Below are 23,443 nucleotides of genomic sequence, written 5' to 3'. Positions count from 1 at the left end.
TCTGTAGAAATAAAATTTTGAGAACATTTTTAATAGAAATAAAAATTTGAGAAAATTTTCTACAGAAATAAAATTTTTAGAAAATTTTCTATAGGAATATCATATTGACAAAATCTTCTATAGAAATAAAATTTTAACAAAATTTTATACAGAAATAAAATTTTGAGAAAATTTTCTATAGAAATAAAATGTTCTCGAACATTTTCTATAGAAATAAAATTTTTAGAAAATTGTCTATAGAAATAAAATCGTCAGAAAATTTTCTATAGAAATAAAATCGTGAGAAAATTTTATACAGATAGATAATGTGGAAAAATCTTCTATAGAACGAAAATTTTGAGAAAATTGTCTATAGAAATAAAATTTAAAAAAATTTTATACAGAAAAATAGTTTTTATAAAATTTTATACAGAAATAAAATTTTGAGAAAATTGTCAATAGAAAAAAAGTTTTTAGAAAATTTTCCATAGAAATAAAAATTGGACAAAATTTTCTATAGAAATAACAAGTATATACGGCCGTAAGTTCGGCCAGGCCGAATCTTATGTACCATCCACCATGGATTGCGTAGAAACTTCTACGAAAGACTGTCATCCACAATCGAATTAATTGGGTTGTGGTATCTTAAAACTTCTTAACATCGTTTTTATACCCTTCACCACTACTGTGGTACAGGGTATAATAAGTTTGTGCATTTGTATGTAACGCCGAAAAGGAAAAGTATGAGACCCATCGTTTAGTATACCGATCGTCTTAGAATTAAATTCTGAGTCGATTTAGCGATGTCCGTCTGTCCGTCTGTCTGTCTGTCTGTCTGTCCGTCTGTCTGTCTGTCCGTCTGTCTGTCTGTCTGTCTGTTGGTGTATTTTTGTGTGCAAAGTACTGGTCGCAGTTTTAGTCCGATTGTCCTAAAATTCGGTGTAGGGTTCTGTTTCGGCTCAAAGACGATCCCTATTGATTTTGGAAAAAATCGGTTCAGATTTAGATATAGCTGCCATATATATTTTTCACCGATCTGGTCATAATATGCGTGCATATCAACCGATCTTCATCAAATGCCGTACATCCAAATGTTTTATGAGTCTCGAAAAACTTGCAAAATATCAGCCAAATCGGTTCAGATTTAGATATAGCTCCCATATATAGCTTTCGAACCATTTACACTCATTTGCCCACAGAGTCCAATTTTTTCCTCTGATTTAGTTGAAATTTTGCACAGGGAGTAGAATTAGCATTGTAGCAATGTGTGCAAAATTTGGTTGAAATCGGTTCAGATTTAGATATAGCTCCCATATATAGCTTTCGAACCATTTACACTCATTTGCCCACAGAGTCCAATTTTTTGCTCTGATTTAGTTGAAATTTTGCACAGGGAGTAGAATTAGCATTGTAGCTATGCGTGCCAAATTTGGTTGAAATCGGTTCAGATTTAGATATAGCTCCCATATATAGCTTTCGCCCGATTTACACTCATATGACCACAGAGGCCAATTTTTTGCTACGATTTAATTGAAATTTTGCACAGGGAGTAGAATTAGCATTGTAGCTATGCGTGCCAAATTTGGTTGAAATCGGTTCAGATTTAGATATATCTCCCATATATAGCTTTCGCCCGATTTACACTCATATGACCACAGAGGCCAATTTTTAACTCCGATTTAGTTGAAATTTTGCACAGGGAGTAGAATTAGCATTGTAGCTATGCGTGCCAAATTTGTTTTTATTGCAGCTTAAACCATACATTGACTAAACTACAAGTGTAGCTTAACCAACAGAGGAAAATAATGTTTGTCACATTTATTTGGGGAAAGCCCTATAGACTGCAAGATGGTTGGATGGACGCACGTTTCGGAATTACCACAATCCTCATCAGCATCCTCTACTTGCAGCAAAACTATCAACCAATTATCAGAATAAATTCAGGCAGTTTATTAAACCCAACGATGAACCACACTTGAAGCTCCCGAAAAAAAGTTTATTTGGGCAAAGCGGTTGAGGATTGTGAGGATTGTGATAATTCCGAAACGTGCGTCCATCCAACCATCGTGCAGTCTATAGGGCTTTGCCCAAATAAATTTGACAAACATTCTTTTCCTCTGTTGGTTAAGCTACACTTGTATAAAAATAAAATTTTAACAAAGTTTTATACAGAAATAAAATTTTGAGCTGTCAATTGCCAAATTGCAGTTGTCCAATTCAGCCAAATAAAGGGCAACCCTCGTACCATTTGTGTCGATCGATGACTTATGACCTGACTGATCAGCCTTTTCGTAAGGAATAAAATTTTCAGAAAATTGTCTATAGAAATAAATTTTTGAGAAAATTTTGTATAGAATGAAAATTTTGAGAAAATTGTCTATAGAAATAAAATTTTAACAAAATTTTATACAGAAATAAAATTTTAACAAAATTGTATACAGATGTAAAATTTTGAGAAAATTTTCCATAGAAATAAAATTTTAAGAAAATTTTCTACAGAAATAAAATTTGTGAAAATTTTCTATAGAAATAAAATTTTGAGAAAACTTTCTATAGAATTGTCATATTGACAAAATCTTCTATAGATATCAGGTTTTGACCAAATTTTCGATAGAAATAAAATTTTGAGAAAATTCTCTATAAAAATAAAATTTTAACTAAATTTTATACAGAAATAAAATTTTGAGCTGTCGATTGCCAAATTGCAACACTAGTGTTGGCAAATCCAGGCAACTAAAGGACAACCTTCGTACCATTAGTGTCGATCGATGACTTATGACCTGACTGATCAGCTTTTTTGTAAGAAATAAAATTTTCAGAAAATTGTCTATAGAAATAAATTTTTGAGAAATTTTTCTATAGAACGAAAATTTTGAGAAAATTGTCTATAGAAATAAAATTTTAACAAAATTTTATACAGAAATAAAATTTTAACAAAATTTTATACAGAAAAAAGTCTAAAGTCGGGCGGGGCCGACTATATTATACCCTGCACCACTTTGTAGATCTAAATTTTCGATACCATATCACATCCGTCAAATGTGTTGGGGGCTATATATAAAGGTTTGTCCCAAATACATACATTTAAATATCACTCGATCTGGAAGAATTTGATAGACTTCTACAAAATCTATAGACTCAAAATTTAAGCCGGCTAATGCACTAGGGTGGAACACAATGTTAGTAAAAAAAAATATGGGAAACGTTTAAGTCTGAAGCAATTTTAAGGAAACTTCAAAAAAGTTTATTTATGATTTATCGCTCGATATATATGTATTAGAAGTTTAGTAAAATTAGAGTCATTTTTACAACCTTTCGATTAAGCAGTGGCGATTTTACAAGGAAAATGTTGGTATTTTGACCATTTTTGTCGAAATCAGAAAAACATATATATGGGAGCTATATCTAAATCTGAACCGATTTTAACCAAATTTGGCACGCATAGCTACAATGCTAGTTCTACTCCCTGTGCAAAATTTCAACTAAATCGGAGTTAAAAATTGGCCTCTGTGGTCATATGAGTGTAAATCGGGCGAAAGCTATATATGGGAGATATATCCAAATCTGAACCGATTTCAACCAAATTTGGCACGCATAGTAACAATGCTAATTCTACTCCCTGTGCAAAATTTCAACTAAATCGGAGTTAAAAATTGGCCTCTGTGCTCATATGAGTGTAAATCGGGCGAAAGGTATATATGGGAGATATATCTAAATCTGAACCGATTTCAACCAAATTTGGCACGCATGGCTACAATGCTATTTCTACTCCCTGTGCAAAATTTCAACTAAATCGGAGTTAAACATTGGCCTCTGTGGTCATATGAGTGTAAATCGGGCGAAAGCTATATATGGGAGCTATATCTAAATCTGAACCGATTTTGCTGATATTTTGCAAGTTTTTCGAGACTCATAAAATATTCGGATGTACGGAATTTGAGGAAGATCGGTTGATATACACGCCAATTATGACCAGATCGGTGAAAAATATATATGGCAGCTATATCTAAATCTGAACCGATTTTTTCCAAAATCAATAGGGATCGTCTTTGAACCGAAACAGGACCCTATACCAAATTTTAGGACAATCGGACTAAAACTGCGAGCTGTACTTTGCACACAAAAATACATCAACAGACAGACAGACAGACAGACAGACGGACAGACAGACGGACAGACAGACAGACGGACATCGCTAAATCGACTCAGAATTTAATTCTAAGCCGATCCGTATACTAAAAGGTTGGTCTATGATTAGTCCTTCTTGGCGTTACATACAAATGCACAAACTTATTATACCCTGTACCACAGTAGTGGTGAAGGGTATAAAAATGTTAACAAAATTTTATACAGAAATAAAATTTTTGAGAAAATTTTCTATAGTAATAAAATTTTAAGAAAATTTTCTACAGAAATAAAATTTTTAGAAAATTTTCCATAGAAATAAAATTTTGAGAAAATTTTAGATTTTAGAATTTTGAGAAAATTGTCTATAGAAAAACTTTTTAGAAAATTTTCCATAGAAATAAAAATTGGACAACATTTTCTGTAGAAATAAAAATTTGACTAAATTTTCTATAGAATTAAAATTTAAATTCCCAAATCGATTCAGAAATTTCTCACGATCTATACACATATGCTTTATGGGTTATGAGACCAACATATCGAAGCATTGTAAACGGAATGACAAAATACAAGACATTTAGTAGGTTCGTCAGTGGCAATTTGTACCAATTTCTCGTAGAAAAAGTACAGGATACCATTGCCAGATAATTTTTAAATTTCCACAGGACCACTTCCTCCAGCTTGGGGAGACTTAGAGTATATAAAATGGGTTTTAATAAATTTGGCAAATTTCTTTTTGTTTAAATTTAATCAATCCATTGCACTCACACCCTATTCACAAGATAATTTATTACGAATTGAATAAGACATAAAACTAAGCTTATAGATATAATTTTTTCTGGCTTTTATAAACAAGGAAGCAGTTAGTTGACAAACAAAGCAACCAAGGACATGTGTGTTTATGGCATTTTGTGACATAAAGGAAACCCTCTATGGAAAAGGATGTTCTACTACAGCCCATATACGTATTATAAATTATGATCCTTATGGTGTATGTGCTCTTTTTTGTTGTCCCCATTCTTTCCCAACTGGCAATGCTCCTTATTAACTTTGGAGCCATGAGAAAATTATTTACGTCGTAGATGTTTTGCCTAACGGTAGATATTTTATTTTGTTGTTTTTTTTTTTTACTTCGCAAATGTAAAAGTGACGCAGCTTATGTATTTTATTTTTGTGAAATTTAAGCAAGAAAAATGTTGGCCATTTAATAAAATTACTCCTTGGGACAAAAAACACGACAACTGAAAGTAACCGCATACTTATATGGAGGGGAAAATTGCGAAATTCTTTTCCATTGATGGAAGGAGAGAGATGCGTCATACTGTTTGTTTTATTTCTAAGCTTTTAAGGGAATGTGCGTCTTTGTTTGTTGTCTTTTTTTTGGTTAAAATATTCATATATGTGATTTTATGTATGGCATATGGACACAAATTCTAAATTAAATAAAATAGGTAAAGTGAAATGTTTAAACGAGTTGATAATAAGAGAAATTCTGCTATTAACAAGAATATACGAAAAGGCAGAATCTTAAACACTCATCACCCTGGATAAAATGGAATAGTTTCCTATATGAAAACTTGGAATGATATAAACCTAGACTATAGAAATAAAATTTTCTATAGAAATAAAATTCTGACAACATTTTATACAGAAATAAAATTCTGACAAAATTTTCTATCGACATAAACTTTGGACAAAATTTTCTATAGAAAAAAAATTTTGACAGAATTTTCTATAGAAATAAAATTTTGACAAAATTTTCTATAGAAATAAAATTTTGACAAAATTTTCTATAGAAATGAAATTTTGACAAAATTTTCTATTGATATAAAACTTTGACAAAATTTTCTATAGAAATAAAACTCTCACAAAATTTTCCATAGAAATAAAATTTTGACAAAATTTTCTATAGAAATAATATTTTGACCAGAATTTTCTATAGAAATAAAATTTTGACAAAATTTTCTATTGATATAAAACTTTGACAAAATTTTCTATAGAAATAAGATTCTGACAAAATTTTCTATAGAAATAAAATTTTGACAAAATTTTCTATAGAAATAAAATTTTGATAAATTTTCTACAGAAATAAAATTTTGACAAAATTTTCTATAGAACTAAAATTTTGACAAAATTTTCTATAGAACTAAAATTTTGACAAAATTTTCTATTGATAAAATGTTGACAAAATTTTCTATAGAAATAAAATTCTGACAAAATTTTATACAGAAATAAAATTCTGACAAAATTTTCTATCGACATAAACTTTGGACAAAATTTTCTATAGAAATAAAATTTTGACAGAATTTTCTATAGAAATAAAATTTTGACAAAATTTTCTAGAAATAAAATTTTGACAAAATTTTCTATAGAAATGAAATTTTGACAAAATTTTCTATTGATATAAAACTTTGACAAAATTTTCTATAGAAATAAAATTCTCACAAAATTTTCCATAGAAATAAAATTTTGACAAAATTTTCTATAGAAATAATATTTTGACCAGAATTTTCTATAGAAATAAAATTTTGACAAAATTTTCTATTGATATAAAACTTTGACAAAATTTTCTATAGAAATAAGATTCTGACAAAATTTTCTATAGAAATAAAATTTTGACAAAATTTTCTATAGAAATAAAATTTTGATAAATTTTCTATAGAACTAAAATTTTGACAAAATTTTCTATAGAACTAAAATTTTGACAAAATTTTCTATTGATATAAAACTTTGACAAAATTTTCTATAGAAATAAAATTCTGACAAAATTTTCTATAGAAATAAAATTTTGACAAAATTTTCTATAGAAATAAAATGTTGACAAAATTTTCTACAGAAATAAAATTCTGACAAAATTTTCTATAGAAATAATATTTTAACAAAATTTTCTATAGAAATAATATTTTGATCAAAATTTTCTATAGAAATAAAATTTTGACAACATTTTCTATTGATATAAAACTTTGACAAAATTTTCTATAGAAATAAGATTCTGACAAAATTTTCTATTGATATAAAACTTTGACAAAATGTTCTATAGAAATAAGATTCTGACAAAATTTTCTATAGAAATAAAATTTTGACAACATTTTCTATAGAAATCAAATTTTGACAAAATTTTCTATAGAAATAAAATTTTGACAAAATTTTCTATAGAAATAAAATTTTGAAAAAATTTTCTACAGAAATAAAATTCTGACAAAATTTTCTATAGAAATAATATTTTAACAAAATTTTCTATAGAAATAATATTTTGATCAAAATTTTCTATAGAAATAAAATTTTGACAACATTTTCTATTGATATAAAACTTTGACAAAATTTTCTATAGAAATAAGATTCTGACAAAATTTTCTATTGATATAAAACTTTGACAAAATGTTCTATAGAAATAAGATTCTGACAAAATTTTCTATAGAAATAAAATTTTGACAACATTTTCTATAGAAATAAAATTTTGACAAAATTTTCTACAGAAATAAAATTTTGACAAAATTTTCTATAGAAATAAAATTTTGATAAATTTTCTACAGAAATAAAATTTTGAGAAAATTTTCTATAGAACTAAAATTTTGACAAAATTTTCTATAGAAATAAAATGTTGACAAAATTGTCAATAGAAATAAAACTTTGACAAAATTTTCTATAGAAACAAAATTTTGACCAAATTTTCTATAGAAATAAAATTTTGACAAAATTTTCTATTGATATAAAACTTTGACAAACTTTTCTATAGAAATACAATTTTGACAAAATTTTCTATAGAAATAAAATTCTGACAACATTTTCTATAGAAATAAAATTTTGACAACATATTCTATAGAAATAAAATTCTGACAAAATTTTCTATAGAAATAAAATTTTGACAAAATTTTCTATAGAAATAAAATTTTGACAAAATTGTCTATAGAAATAAAATTTTGACAAAATTTTCCATAGAAATAAAATTTTGAGAAAATTTTTCTATAGAAATAAAATGTTGATAAAATTTTCTACAGAAATATAATTTTCTATTGAAAAAAAATGTTTTTTTGACTAAATTTTCTATAGAAATAAAGTTTTGAAAAAAATTTGGTATGGAAATATAATTTTGACAAAATTTTCTATAGAAATAAAATTTAGACAAAATAAAATATTGATAAAATTTTCTATAGCAATACAATTTTGACAAAATTTTCTATACAAAAAACAAGTAAGGAAAGTCTAAAGTCGGGCGGGGCCGACTATATTATACCCTGCACCACTTCGTAGATCTAAATTTTCGATACCATATCACATCCGTCAAATGTGTTGGGTGCTATATATAAAGGATTGTCCCAAATACATACATTTAAATATCACTCGATTTGGACAGAATTTGACAGAGTTTTACAAAATCTATAGACTCAAAATTTAAGTCGGCTAATGCACTAGGGTGGAACACAATGTTAGTAAAAATGTATGGGAAACATTGAAATCTGAAGCATTTTTAAGGAAACTTCGCAAAATTTTATTTATGGTATATCGCTCGATATATATGTATTAGAAGTTTAGGAAAATTGGAGTCATTTTTACAACTTTTCGACTAAGCAGTGGGGATTTTACAAGGAAAATGTTGGTAGTTTGACCATTTGTGTCGAAATCAGAAAAACATATATATGGGAGCTATATCTAAATCTGAACCGATTTCAACCAAATTTGGCACGCATAGCTACAATGCTAATACTACTCCCTGTGCAAAATTTCAACCAAATTGGGCCAAAACGCTGCTTTCTGGGGCCATATAAGTCCATATCGGGCGAAAAATATATATGGAAGCTATATCTAAATCTGAACCGATTTCAATCAAATTTGGCACACATGACTATACTATCAATTGTACTCCTTTTGCAAAATTTCAAGTTAATCGGGATAAAACTCTGGCTTCTGGGTCCATATAAGTGTATATCGGGCGAAAGATATATATGGGAGCTATATCTAAATCTGAATCGATTTCAACCAAATTTGTCACGCATAGCTACAATGCTAAATCTACTCACTGTGCAAAATTTCAACCAAATTGGGCCAAAAATCTGGCTATTGAACCATATTTGTCCATATCGGGCGAAAGATATATATGGGAGCTATAAATCTGAACCGATCTAAATCTGAACCGATTTCAATCAAATTTTGCACACTTAACTTCACTACTAATTGTAGTCCTAGTGCAAAATTTCAAACAAATTGGGCCAAAACTCTGGCTTCTGGGGCCATATAAGTCCATATCGGGCGAAAGATATATTGGAGCTATATCTAAATCTGAACCGATTTCAATCAAATTTTGCACACTTGACTATACGACTAAGTGTTATGTTTGTACAAAATTTCAAGCAAATCGGTGTAAAACTCTGGCTGCTGGGTCCATATTAGTGCATATCGGGCGAAAGATATATATGGGAGCTATATCTAAATCTGAACCGATTTCTTCCAAAATCAATAGGGTTCTATTCTGACCCAAATTAGGAACATGTGCCAAATTTGAAGGCGATTGCACTTAAATTGCGACCTAGACTTTGATCACAAAAATGTGTTCACAGACAGACGGACGGACGGACAGACGGACATGGTTATATCGACTCAGGGACCCACCCTGAGCATTATTGTCAAAGACACTATGTAAATCGGGCGAAACCTATATATGGGAGCTATATATAAATCTGAACCGATTTCAATCAAATTTGGCACGCATAGCTACAATGCTAAATCTACTCCCTGTGCAAAATTTCAACCAAATTTGGCCAAAACTCTGGCTATTAGAACCATATTAGTCCATATCGGACGAAAGATATATATGGGAGCTATATCTAAATCTGAACCGATTTCTTCCAAAATCAATAGGGTTCTATTCTGACCTAAATTAGGAATATGTGCCAAATTTGAAGGCGATTGGACTTAAATTGCGACCTAGACTTTGATCACAAAAATGTGTTCACAGACAGACGGACGGATGGACAGACGGACATGGTTATATCGACTCAGGGACCCACCCTGAGCATTATTGCCAAAGACACCATGTGTCTATCTCGTCTCCTTCTGGTTGTTACAAACATATGCACTAACTTATAATACCCTGTTCCACAGTGTGGCGCAGGGTATAATAAAATTTTGACAAAATTTTCAATAGATATAAAATTTTGACAAAATTGTCTATAGAAATAAAATTTGGACAAAATTTTCTATAGAAAAAAAATTGACAAAATTCTCTATAGAAATAAAATTTTGACAAAATTTTCTATAGAAATAAAATTTTGACAAAATTTGCTATAGACTTAAAATTTGGACAAAATTTCCTTTAGAAATAAAATTTTGACAAAATTTTCTATAGAAATAAAATTTTGACAAAATTTTCAATAGAAATAAAATTTTGACAAAATGATCTATAGAAATGGCATTTTGAGAAAATTTTCTCTAGACATGACATTTTGACAGATTTTTTTATATTATTTAAATTATTTAAATTTAAATTATAATCTTTATTTTTATTTCGTTTTGTTACATAGTAATGCAACAACAAATGTCTTCTCCATAAGGAGTTAGCATAAAGGGCCCAAAATTGAGTTATCTCTCCCCGCCAGATCTATACTAAAGGCTGTGGAAAGGTTCATTCGCCCGAACCGAAACATGTACAGTCTAGGCGTGTATAGATTTGTATCTTGCGTTTTCTTTTAAATGGCTCTATTAACCATGTCCCTTAATCTATATCTGTCCATAAAGCTCGATAAATAATTGTATAATTAGAAAGAAAATTTTGACAAAATTTTCTATAGAAATAAAATTTTGACAAAATTTTTTTATAGAAATAAAATATTGACAAAATTTTCTATAGAAATAAAATATTGACAAAATTTTCTATAGAAATAAAATTTTGACAAAATTTTCTATAGAAATAAAATTTTCGATAGAAATAAAATTTTGTCAAAATTCTCAATAAAATGTTCTATAGAAATAAAATCAACATGAGTCTTTGAGCGATTGACAGATTGTGTGGGATCCAACGCGAACAAATGTCAAGCTTTACGATAGAGCTATCAGTTGGCAGATTGCAACACTAGGGTTGCCCAATCCCGCCAAATAAAGAGCAACTCTTGTATAGTAGTAAATTATTAAATATATTTTATTAATTAATTATTGTATTTTATTTTTTATTTTTTCATGAAGTAATTGAGATCTGAATATATACAAATATAATGCCACTTAAGTCATTTTCGTAAATCACAAGTTTTGATTATGAAATGTGAACGAAATTATTTGGAAATAAATATTAAACAATTCATTATGCTATTGTTGTATGGTGTCTTCTTAAGTAAAGTTTCACAAAAAAAATAAATAAATAAAGAAAAACACATTGCACATATTTAGCTCACACACACACACACAAAGTGGATTTTATGCAATCTGTTGTGTGATGTGTTTTTTCCCACCATAATGTTTGTGGGGCAAATGCGATAGCGATGCATGTGGCAATAATCCCAGCATTATTTGCACTTACTGATGATGCATTAATGGAATGCATTTTAAGTTTGGGGAAAACAATTTTGAATGCATGGCTGTGCATTGCTTGAATTGATGCTCTGTCTTTTTGGGCTGTGCTGTGTAGTAGGCTCGTGGATTTTATGCAACGACATTGTGAACGTGGTGTTGCAAATTTTTGCAGAATGCTGTGCAATTATGTGTGGCAGCATTTTGTGGGACACTTAATCACAGGCACATTGGCTTTATGCATCACCAGAGTGTAATACAAAAGAGGTAAAAGGCAAATGTGGTAGTTTCCCAAGGCATATGTACATTAGGGTGGATTTTGAAGTTAGAATAAATTGAATTTTAATTTTTAAGAGAGAGAGAGAGAGAGAGAGAGAGAGAGAGAGAGAGGCTGGCTTCGCTATATGCCTTGTTAGTTAAATCAAAAAAATAAGTTTTTGTTATTTTAATACATCACAATGGAAATCTAAAAAAGTTGAATACAGGGTGGCTGTTATTGAATGCCACAAACTAGGGATCTATTATTGAAACCAATAATCGATTTTTCGACTTTTCCATTATTGGCTTTTAATCAAAAATCGATTTTGACTTTTTTTACCAATCAAAATTCGAATATTCGAATATTCGTTTTTTCGTAATCGAATTTCATTGAAATAATGACTATACAAAATATTCGATTTTTATGAAATCTATTTGTTATAAGCACCAGTTCGTAAGAAACACCAAAAAAAGTGTTGTAGTCAAATATGTTAATTTTTGTAATTTGTTTAATATTTATATTTGTTTATACATTTTATTGTTCAAAAACTAAAGCTAAGAATTAAAATCAAGTTTTAGAATAAATTTAGATTTGTTTAAGTTGGCTACCTTTGACATGAAATATGGCCTTCGGACGGCCGGAAAAGCCATCAGATACAGTTTGGATCTATCGATTTTGACTTTCCTTGATGATTTTGGATTAAAAAAAAGACATATTTTAGGGACCCATGTAGATTTAAATTTAAGATCAATAATATCTAAAAAATTATGTTTCAGATCTCATTAATTTTACAAAATTTTAACTAAACGCAGTTGTCACGAAGAATATCACAAAAATAAAGAAAAAAAAGTTTTTTGTTCAAGAAAATTTTTAAAGCTTGTTTTTTTTTCACTTTTTAATGAAAATTTCAAAGTTTAAGTTTTAGTTAAAAATTGCAGTTTAAAAATTGCAAATATTTCTTTAGTACCATACGAAGTTCATGATCAGTGAATTATTGGTAAAATTTTTAAAATTTAAAGAAATTCTGATCTTCTGTGGGAGACACGAATTTTGCAAATATTTATGCTTCAAATTTTGCCAAAACTTTATTTCTACACTGAAAAAACAGCGAACCCACCACGAAAGAAAATTGTAGTTAGTTTTAGAAAAAAATATATTAATTTTAGAAAATTTTAACTAAACTGTATTAGAAACGCAGATGTCACGACGATTTCACAAAACTAAGTAAATAATTTTCGACAAATTCAAGAAAATTTATTAGACATAATTAATTTTTTTCACTTGTTAAAGAAAATTTCGAAGTTTGAAGGAAAAAATTTTTTATTTCTATAGAAAATTTTGTCAAAATTTTATTTCGGTGGAGAATTTTGTAAAAATTTTATTTCTGTAGAAAATATTGTCAACATTTTATTTCTATAGCAAATTTTGTCAAACTTTTATTTCGGTGGAAAATTTTGTCAAAATTCTATTTCTATAGAAAATTTTGTCAACATTTTATTTCTATAGAAAATTTTGTCAAAATTTTGTTTCTGTAGAAAATTTTGTCAAAATTTTATTTCTATAGCAAATATTGTCAAAATTCTATTTCTATAGAAAAGTTTGCCGAAATTTTATTTTTATAGAAAATTTTGTTAAAATTTTATTTCTATAGAAAATTTTGTTAAAATTTTATTTCTATAGAAAATTTTGTCAAAATTTTATTTCTACAGAATAAAAGAAAATTTTTTCAAAATTTTATTTCTATATAAAATTTTGACAAAATTTCTACTTCTATAAAATATATTGTCCAAATTTTACTTCTATATATAATTTTCTTAAATTTTTATTTCTATAGATTTTTTTTGTTGCAAATTTTTTTTTTCAAAATTTTATTTCTATATAAAATTTTGACAAAATTTCTACTTCTATAAAATATATTGTCCAAATTTTACTTCTATATATAATTTTCTTAAATTTTTATTTCTATAGATTTTTTTGTTGCAAATTTTTATTTCTATAGAAAATTGAAGTAGCTCTGAGGTTAGGTGGCAGCCCGATGTATCAGGCTCACTTAGACTATTCAGTCCATTGTAATACCACATTGGTGAACTTCTCACTTATCACTGAGTGCTGCCCGATTCGATGGTAAGCTCAATGACAAGGGACCTCCTTTTTATAGCCAAGTCCGGACGGCGTTCCACATTGCAGTGAAACCACTTAGAGAAGCTTTGAAACCCTCAGAAATGTCACCAGCATTACTGAGGTGGGATAATCCACCGCTGAAAAACTTTGTTGGTGTTCGGTCGAAGCAGGAGTCGAACCCACGACTTTGTGTATGCAAGTCGGGCATGCTAACTAACCATTGCACCACGGTGGCCCCCTATCTCTATACAAAATTTTCTCAAAATTTTATTGTATAAAAAATTTTACCAAATTTTAACACCTTTAGAAAATGTTGTCAAAATGTTTTCTTTTATAAAAAATTTTGTAAAATGTTCTACTTCCATAAACGATTTTCTCCAAATTTTACTTCTATAGAAAATTTTGCCAGAGTTTTATTTGTATAAAAAACTTTCTCAAAATTTTTTTTCTATAGGAAACTTTCTCAAAATTTAATTTTTATAGAAAATTTATTCAAAATTTTATTTTTATACAAAATTGTTTTTTTTTTTATAGAAAATTTTACCAAATTTCAACTTCATTAGAGCATTTTATCGATATATTATTTCTGTAAAAAATTTTGTCAAAAATTTATTTCTATAGAAAATTTTGTCAAATTTTTATGTTTATACAAAATTTCATTTTATAGAAAATTTTACCAAATTTTAGCTTCTTTAGAAAATTTTGTCAAAATTTTATTGCTATAAAAAATTTTGTCAAAATTTTATTTCTATAGAAAATTTATTCAAAATGTTATCTCTATACAAAATGTTCTCCAAATTTTATTGTATAAAAAATTTTACCAAATTTTAACTCTTTTGGAAAATATTGTCAAAATGTTTACTTTTATAAAAAATTTTGTAAAAAGTTCTACTTCCATAAACGATTTTCTCCAAATTTTACTACTATAAAAAATTTTGCCAGAGTTTTATTTGTATAAAAAATTGTTTTTTTATAGAAAATTTTACCAAATTTCAACTTCTTTGGAGCATTCTATTGATATTTTATTTCTTTAAAAAATTTTGTCAAAATTTTATTATATAGAAAATTTTGTCAAATTTTTATGTTTATACAAAGTTTCATTTTATAGAAAATTTTACCAAATTTTAGCTTCTTTAGAAAATTTTTTCAAAATTTTATTGCTATAAAAAATTTTGTCAAAATTTTATTTCTATAGAAAATTTATTCAAAATGTTATCTCTATACAAAATGTTCTCCAAATTTTATTGTATAAAAAATTTTACCAAATTTTAACTCTTTTGGAAAATATTGTCAAAATGTTTACTTTTATAAAAAAATTGTAAAAAGTTCTATTTCCATAAACGATTTTCTCGAAATTTTACTTCTATAGAAAATTTTGCCAGAGTTTTATTTGTATAAAAAACTTACTCAAAATTTTATTTCTATAGAAAAATTTCTCAAAATTTAATTTTTATAGAAAATTTATTTAAAATTTTATTTGTATACAAAATTGTTTTTTTTTATAGAAAATTTTAACTTCTTTAGAGCTATCTATTGATATTTTATTTCTGTAAAATTTTTTTTTCAAAATTTTATTTCTATAGAAAATTTTGTCAAATTTTTATGTTTATACAAAGTTTCATTTTATAGAAAATTTTACCAAATTTTAGCTTCTTTAGAAAATTTTTTCAAAATTTTATTGCTATAAAAAATTTTGTCAAAATTTTATTTCTATAGAAAATTTATTCAAAATGTTATCTCTATACAAAATGTTCTCCAAATTTTATTGTATAAAAAATTTTACCAAATTTTAACTCTTTTGGAAAATATTGTCAAAATGTTTACTTTTATAAAAAATTTGTAAAAAGTTCTACTTCCATAAACGATTTTCTCCAAATTTTACTACTATAAAAAATTTTGCCAGAGTTTTATTTGTATAAAAAATTGTTTTTTTATAGAAAATTTTACCAAATTTCAACTTCTTTAGAGCATTCTATTGATATTTTATTTCTTTAAAAAATTTTGTCAAAATTTTATTATATAGAAAATTTTGTCAAATTTTTATGTTTATACAAAATTTCATTTTATAGAAAATTTTACCAAATTTTAGCTCCTTTAGAAAATTTTGTCAAAATTTTATTGCTATAAAAAATGTCAAAATTTTATTTCTATAGAAAATTTATTCAAAATATTATCTCAATACAAAATTTTCTCCAAATTTTATTGTATAAAAAATTTTACCAAATTTTAACTCCTTTGGAAAATTTTGTCAAAATGTTTACTTTTATAAAAAATTTTGTAAAAAGTTCTACTTCCATAAACGATTTTCTCCAAATTTTACTACTATAGAAAATTTTGCCAGAGTTTTATTTGTATAAAAAACTTTCTCAAAATTTTATTTCCATAGAAAAATTTCTCAAAATTTAATTTTTATAGAAAATTCATTTAAAATTTTATTTGTATACAAAATTGTATTTTTATAGAAAAATTTACCAAATTTTAACTTCTTTAGAGCATTTTATTGATATTTTATTTCTGTAGAAAATTTTGTCAACATTTTATTTCTATAGAAAATTTTGTCAAAATTTTATTTCTATAGAAAATTTTGTCAAAATTCTACTTCTATAGGAAATTTTGTTAAATTTTATTTCTTTGGAAAAATTTGTCAAAAGTCTATTTCTTTAGAAAAATTTGTCAACATTTTATTTCTATAGAAAATTTTGTCAAAATTTTATTTCTGTAGAAAATTTTGTAAAAATTTTATTTCTATAGCAAATATTGTCAAAATTTTACTTCGGTGGAAAATTTTGTCAACATTTTATTTCTATAGAAAATTTTGTCAAAATTTTATTTCATTGGAAAATTTTGTCAAATTTCTATTTCTATAGAAAATTTTGTCAAAATTTTATTTTTATGGGAAATTTTCTCAAAATTTTATTTCTATAAAAAAGTTAGTCAAAATTTCTCCTTCTATAAAATATTTTGTCCAAATTTTACTTCTATATACAATTTTCTTAAATTTTTATTTCTATAGAATTTTTTCTTCAACTTTTGATTTCTATAGAAAATTGAAGTAGCTCTTAGGTTAGGTTAGGTGAGGTGGCAGCCCGATATATCAGGCTCACTTAGACTATTCAGTCCATTGTTATACCACATTGGTGAACTTCTCTCTTATCACTGAGTGCTGCCCGATTCGATGGTAAGCTCAATGACAAGGGACCTCCTTTTTATAGCCGAGTCCGAACGGCGTTCCACATTGCAGTGAAACCACTTAGAGAAGCTTTGAAACCCTCAGAAATGTCACCAGCATTACTGAGGTGGAATAATCCACCGCTGAAAAACTTTTTGGTGTTCGGTCGAAGCAGGAATCGAACCCACGACCTTGTGTATGAAAGGCGGGCGTGCTAACCATTGCACCACGGTGGCTCCCAAGTGTAGCTCTTATTAGGAGAACAGCATTATGCAAAATCTACCAAAAGTTAAAGAATTCTACCAATTTACCAAACAGTAAAACATCTAGCATTTTTGGTAGAATTTTACAAACTGTTGCAACCGTGACAGTTACATCGACTCCCCGCGATCACTATCGCGGGGAGTCGATGTAACCAGGCATTGTCCTGGTGGACACAATATATCTTTGTGAAAAGTGTTCTTTCAGTTGTGCATACTCGTATATGAGTCCTTATATTTACAGAAACTTTCACTTTTTTTATAACAGAAAAAAATTCCTTATACCTTTATATAATCCTTCTATCTACCATTATTATTTTTTGTGGAGTGGTTCTACAAACTTATCAATTTCATGCAGCAAAAAAAAAAAAACTTTTATGGTTCAAAGAAAATTGCCAATCTCAGTGATGTCTGCCTATCTGTCTGCTGTGTTAAGCAAGATTCTGCTTAAATTTGATATTCTTGTCAAGAACACATTTCCAAGTTAAAAAAAGTTTTTCTCTTGTTGTTGTTTGTTTTTGCTATCTGCAGTCACACAGTCTAGAATCGTAGAAAACTTCTAACTCTGATAAGATTGTTTTATTTTCAAATTTCTTTAAAACAATTGAAATTTGTTGAAAACATTAGAAAATAAAATATATTGCAAATTTTGTTAAACAAAAGTTCCAATTTCTTAGTAAAATACACTCAAACTAAAAGTTTTCTTAGATGCAAAAGATTTTGACCTTTGCTTATGCATTTTGATATTATTTCGGAGCCAAGGTGTGGCTTCTTTAAAATAAAGATATAATTTAGGAAACCATTTATTTATTTAAAACAAGTAAGGAAAGTCTAAAGTCGGGCGGGGCCGACTATATTATACCCTGCACCACTTTGTAAATAGATCTGAATTTTCGATACCATATCACATCCGTCAAATGTGTTGGGGGCTATAAAGGGCGATACGGTCAAAATTTGGTCAAGGGAAAACGCGTGTAAATCGGTGAAATCGTTTATTTAAAAAATGAAATTAAATTTCATTTTCAAGTTCAATTAGTATAAAATTCATAAAAATATTCAGTTAGGCTTTCGCTTTTCCAAATCCGAATTGCCGGGCCTCACGCTTGACACCTGCCATCAGATTTTGTACAGCCACCTTGTCCACCTTCTTCGCCGCAGAAAGCCAGTTTGCCTTGAACTGCTGCTCGTCCTTAGCAGTTTTTTTGGTCTTCTTTAGGTTCCGCTTGACAATAGCCCAGTATTTCTCAATTGGGCGGAGCTTTGGCGTGTTGGAAGGGTTCTTGTCCTTGGGAACCACCTGCACGTTGTTGGCGGCGTACCACTCCATGGCCTTTTTACCGTAATGGCAAGATGCCAAATCCGGCCAAAACAGTACGGAACAACATTGTTTCTTCAGGAAAGGTATCAGACGTTTATTCAAACACTCTTTCTCGTAAATTTCTTGGTTGACAGTCCCGGAAGCTATGAAAATGCTGCTTTTCAAGCCACAGGTACAGATGGCTTGCCAAACCAGATATTTCTTTGCGAACTTTGACAGTTTTATGTGCTTGAAAATATCTGCTACCTTTCCCCTTCCTTTTGCCGTATAAAACTCCTGTCCCGGAAGCTGCTTGTAGTCGGCTTTGACGTAGGTTTCGTCGTCCATTACCACGCAGTCAAACTTCGTCAGCATCGTCGTGTACAGCCTCCGGGATCGCGCTTTGGCCGTCGTATTTTGTTTATCATTGCGATTTGGAGTCACTACTTTCTTGTAAGTCGATAGTCCGGCTCGTTTTTCGGCTCGATGCACGGTTGTAGACGATACACCCAGCTTATTTGCGGCATCTTGGAGAGAAAGGTTAGGGTTTCGCTTGAAACTACCGGCAACTCTCTTTGTCGTCTCAGCGGCTTCCGGTTTTCGATTTCCCACCGATCCAGACTTCCTGGCTGTCGACAAACGTTTCCCAAACACTTTAATTACATTTGTAACGGTTGATTTGGCAACTTTTAGCGATTTTGCCAGCTTTGCGTGCGAGTAGCTCGGATTTTTGCGATGCGCGAGCAAAATTTTGATACGCTGCTCTTCTTGCTTGGACGGCATTTTGACAATTGAAGAGTGAATTCCAAAATCAAAATAAGAGCAACATTCTACACACACACACCTTCAAAATGAGGGGTTTTCAGGTTTTTTGAATGCAAAATTGAAAGAAATACGTCAAGTTTATATTGACCAAATTTTGACCGTATCACCCTTTATATAAAGGTTTCTCCCAAATACATACATTTAAATATCACTCGATCTGGACAGAATTTGATAGACTTCTACAAAATCTATAGACTCAAAATTTAAGTCGGCTAATGCACTAGGGTGGAACACAATGTTAGTAAAAAAACCGATTTCAACCAAATTGGGCACGCATAGCTACAATGCTAATTCTACTCCCTGTGCAAAATTTCAACTAAATCGGAGTTAAAAATTGGCCTCTGTGGTCATATGAGTGTAAATCGGGCGAAAGCTATATATGGGAGATATATCCAAATCTGAACCGATTTCAACCAAATTTGGCACGCATAGTTACAATGCTAATTCTACTCCCTGTGTAAAATTTCAATTAAATCGGAGTTAAAAATTGGCTATGTGGTCATATGAGTGTAAATCGGGCGAAAGCTATATATGGGAGATATATCTAAATCTGAACCGATTTAAACCAAATTTGGCACGCATGGCTACAATGGTAATTCTACTCCCTGTGCAAAATTTCAACTAAATCTGAACCGATTTGGCTGATATTTTGCAAGATTTTCGAGACCCATAAAATATTCGGATGTACGGAATTTAAGGAAGATCGGTTGATATACATGCCAGTTATGACCAGATCGGTGAAAAATATATATAGCAGCTATATCTAAATCTGAACCGATTTTTTCCAAAATCAATAGGGATCGTCTTTGAGCCGAAACAGGACCCTATACCAAATTTTAGGACAATCGGACTAAAACTGCGAGCTGTACTTTGCACACAAGAATACATCAACAGACAGACAGACGGACGGACAGACAGACGGACATCGCTAAATCGACTCAGAATTTAATTCTAAGCCGATCCGTATACTAAAAGGTTGGTCTATGATTACTCCTTCTTGGCGTTACATACAAATGCATAAACTTATTATACCCTGTACCACAGTAGTGGTGAAGGGTATAAATATGGGAAACATTTAAATCTGAAGCAATTTTAAGGAAACTTCGCAAAAGTTTATTTATGATTTATCACTCGATATATATATATATATATATATATATATATATATATATATATATATATATATATATATATATATATATATATATATATATATATATATATATATATATATATATATATATATATATATATATATATATATATATATATATATATATATATATATATATATATATATATATATGGGAGCTATATCTAAATCTGAACCGATTTCAATCAAATTTTGCACACTTGACTATACTACTAATTGTACTCCCTGTGCAAAATTTCAACCAAATTCGGCCAAAACTCAGGCTTTTACGACCATATTAGTCCAAATCGGGCGAAAGATATATATGGGAGCTATATCTAAATCTGAACCGATTTCAATCAAATTTTGCACACTTGACTATACGACTAAATCGGTATAAAACTCTGGCTGCTGGGTCCGTATTAGTGCATATCGGGCGAAAGATATATATGGGAGCTATATCTAAATCTGAACCGATTTCTTCCAAAATCAATAGGGTTCTACTCTGACCCAAATTGGGAACATGTGCCAAATTTGAAGGCCATTGGACTTAAATTGCGACCTAGACTTTGATCGCAAAAATGTGTTCACAGACAGACGGACATGGTTATATCGACTCAGGGACCCACCCTGAGCATTATTGCCAAAGACAGCATGTGTCTATCTCGTCTCCTTCTGGGTGTTACAAACATATGCACTAACTTATAATACCCTGTTCCACAGTGTGGCGCAGGGTATAAAAATAAAATTAGAATGCGAAACTTATTAATTCAATTGGCATTCTCTTTTTTCGATATAATTACGCAGCAATAAAACATCAGTTTAATAATTCCAAATAAAACAAGTATATACGGCCGTAAGTTCGGCCGAATCGTATGTACCCTCCACCGTGGATTGCGTAGAAACTTCTACGAAGGCTGTCATTCACAAATTTTAACTCACATGGTTGTTAGAGACCATACACTAACACAATGTACCAAATTTCAGCCGGATCGGATGAAATTTGCTTCTCTTAGAGCAACCGCAAGCCAAATTTGGGGGTCCGTTTATATGGGGGCTATACGTAAAAGTGGACCGATATGGCCCATGTGCAATACCATCCGACCTACATCAATAACAACTACTTGTGCCAAGTTTCAAGTCGATAGCTTGTTTCGTTCGGAAGTTAGCGTGATTTCAACAGACGGACGGACGGACGGACATGCTCAGATCGACTCAGAATTTCACCACGACCCAGAATATATATACTTTATGGGGTCTTAGATCAATATTTCGATGTGTTACAAACGGAATGACAAAGTTAATATACCCCCCATCCTATGGTGGAGGGTATAAAAAAATCTTAAAAGTAACAAATGTTAAATTCTTATTTCAACCAAGAATTTCGTTTTTTCGTATGAAATCTTTATTGTAATATCGCTGCCATTCTTCCATACGATTATATTTTGGCATTATCACTATTACCACTGAAGCATCTTCTCAAATTGCTGTGCTCTCTCACTCTTTGGCTATGTGGGATATACATAAACAGCGTATGTGATTGTGTGCATTCATGCATACATACCCCATTCAAATAAATGTGCAATTCTCCCGGTCCTCTCTTGTGCTGTGCTATGACATTAATTGGAATATTGACATTAATTTTTGCTTTTACTAAATATGTATGAGTTTGTGTGTGTGTGCATTTTAGTTCGTCACTTAATGTCCTATTTTACATTTTCACACATCATTTGAGCGCAGCACTCTCAGAATTAAATCGACAAGAGAGAAATAAACACACACAAAAAATTTCGTCATGCAAATGAAGAACAACGAAATATGTGTCGTTTTTGTTGTTTTTTTTTTACATTCGAACAAATATGATTGCAGGCATCATTCATTTTGGGTGGGTGTGTGTGTGTGTAAGAGAAATATGCATTGGGGAAATCAAAAATTTGATGAGAAATTGTTAACAAAATTAAGTTTAGAAATTTCATTAGAATTTTATAAAAAGAATATATTTTGGTTGGTACTAGACAACAAGTCCGTATTCAGGGGGGGGGGGGGATGAGGGGGATCAAACCCCCCCCAAAATGAATGAATATTTTTATATAAATAAATATATATTTTTAGCTGCATAGAAAAATCTTATCGAAGATGTTGAAGAAAAGCTGGAGGTTTTATTTTGAAAAACGCTTACCTATAAAACTTGCACAAATCATAGAATACTGGTTGAAAAGCCCGTCAAACGACGGTCGAAAAAAAAAAACAAATTGTTATTTTTTCTTGCACCACAAATTTCATTTTTGGAAAATGTCTTTCTGCTTTTTATGTGTGTTTGTTGTTCTTTTTGTGAACATGACTCGCTTTGTTTGGCCATAGCAACAACAACGAAACAGCCAAACACACATGTGTAAATGAAATGGCGCAAAACCTGCGAAAAGAACCTGCCTAATTCAGCGATGGAAGCACTTGGAGAGTGCAATAAAGTGATATTTCCAAACGTGCATATTCTTTTAAAAATTTTGGCCACTTTGCCAGTTACTCAGGGATGGAAAATACAATTTTTAAGAAAGTACAAAAAGGTATTTTTTGAGCGGAAAGGTACTTTTTACTAAATTTCAACAAAAATTTCACTGGAAGATTATTGTCAAGAGACTGAATTTTAAAGAAAATAAAATTTTGACAAAATTTTCTATATAAATAAGATTTTGCAAAAGTTTTCTATAGAAATAAAATTTTGCAAAAAAAATCTATAGAAAAAAAATTTGCAAAATTTTTTCTATAGAAATAAAATTTT

At 29.4% G+C, this 23,443-nt stretch overlaps 1 protein-coding gene across 1 annotated transcript in view; it reads right to left on the bottom strand.

The window, feature by feature from the left end:
* The window catches only part of LOC142236924 (uncharacterized), a 329,520-nt gene that overhangs the window by 131,274 nt on the left and 174,803 nt on the right, over positions 1-23,443 (bottom strand). The gene's annotated exons all lie outside the window — the stretch shown is intronic.

The sequence above is a fragment of the Haematobia irritans genome, chromosome 4 (assembly GCF_050003625.1).
Source record: "Haematobia irritans isolate KBUSLIRL chromosome 4, ASM5000362v1, whole genome shotgun sequence".
NCBI lineage: Eukaryota > Metazoa > Arthropoda > Insecta > Diptera > Muscidae > Haematobia > Haematobia irritans.
This window is presented reverse-complemented; position numbering and strand designations above follow the sequence as displayed.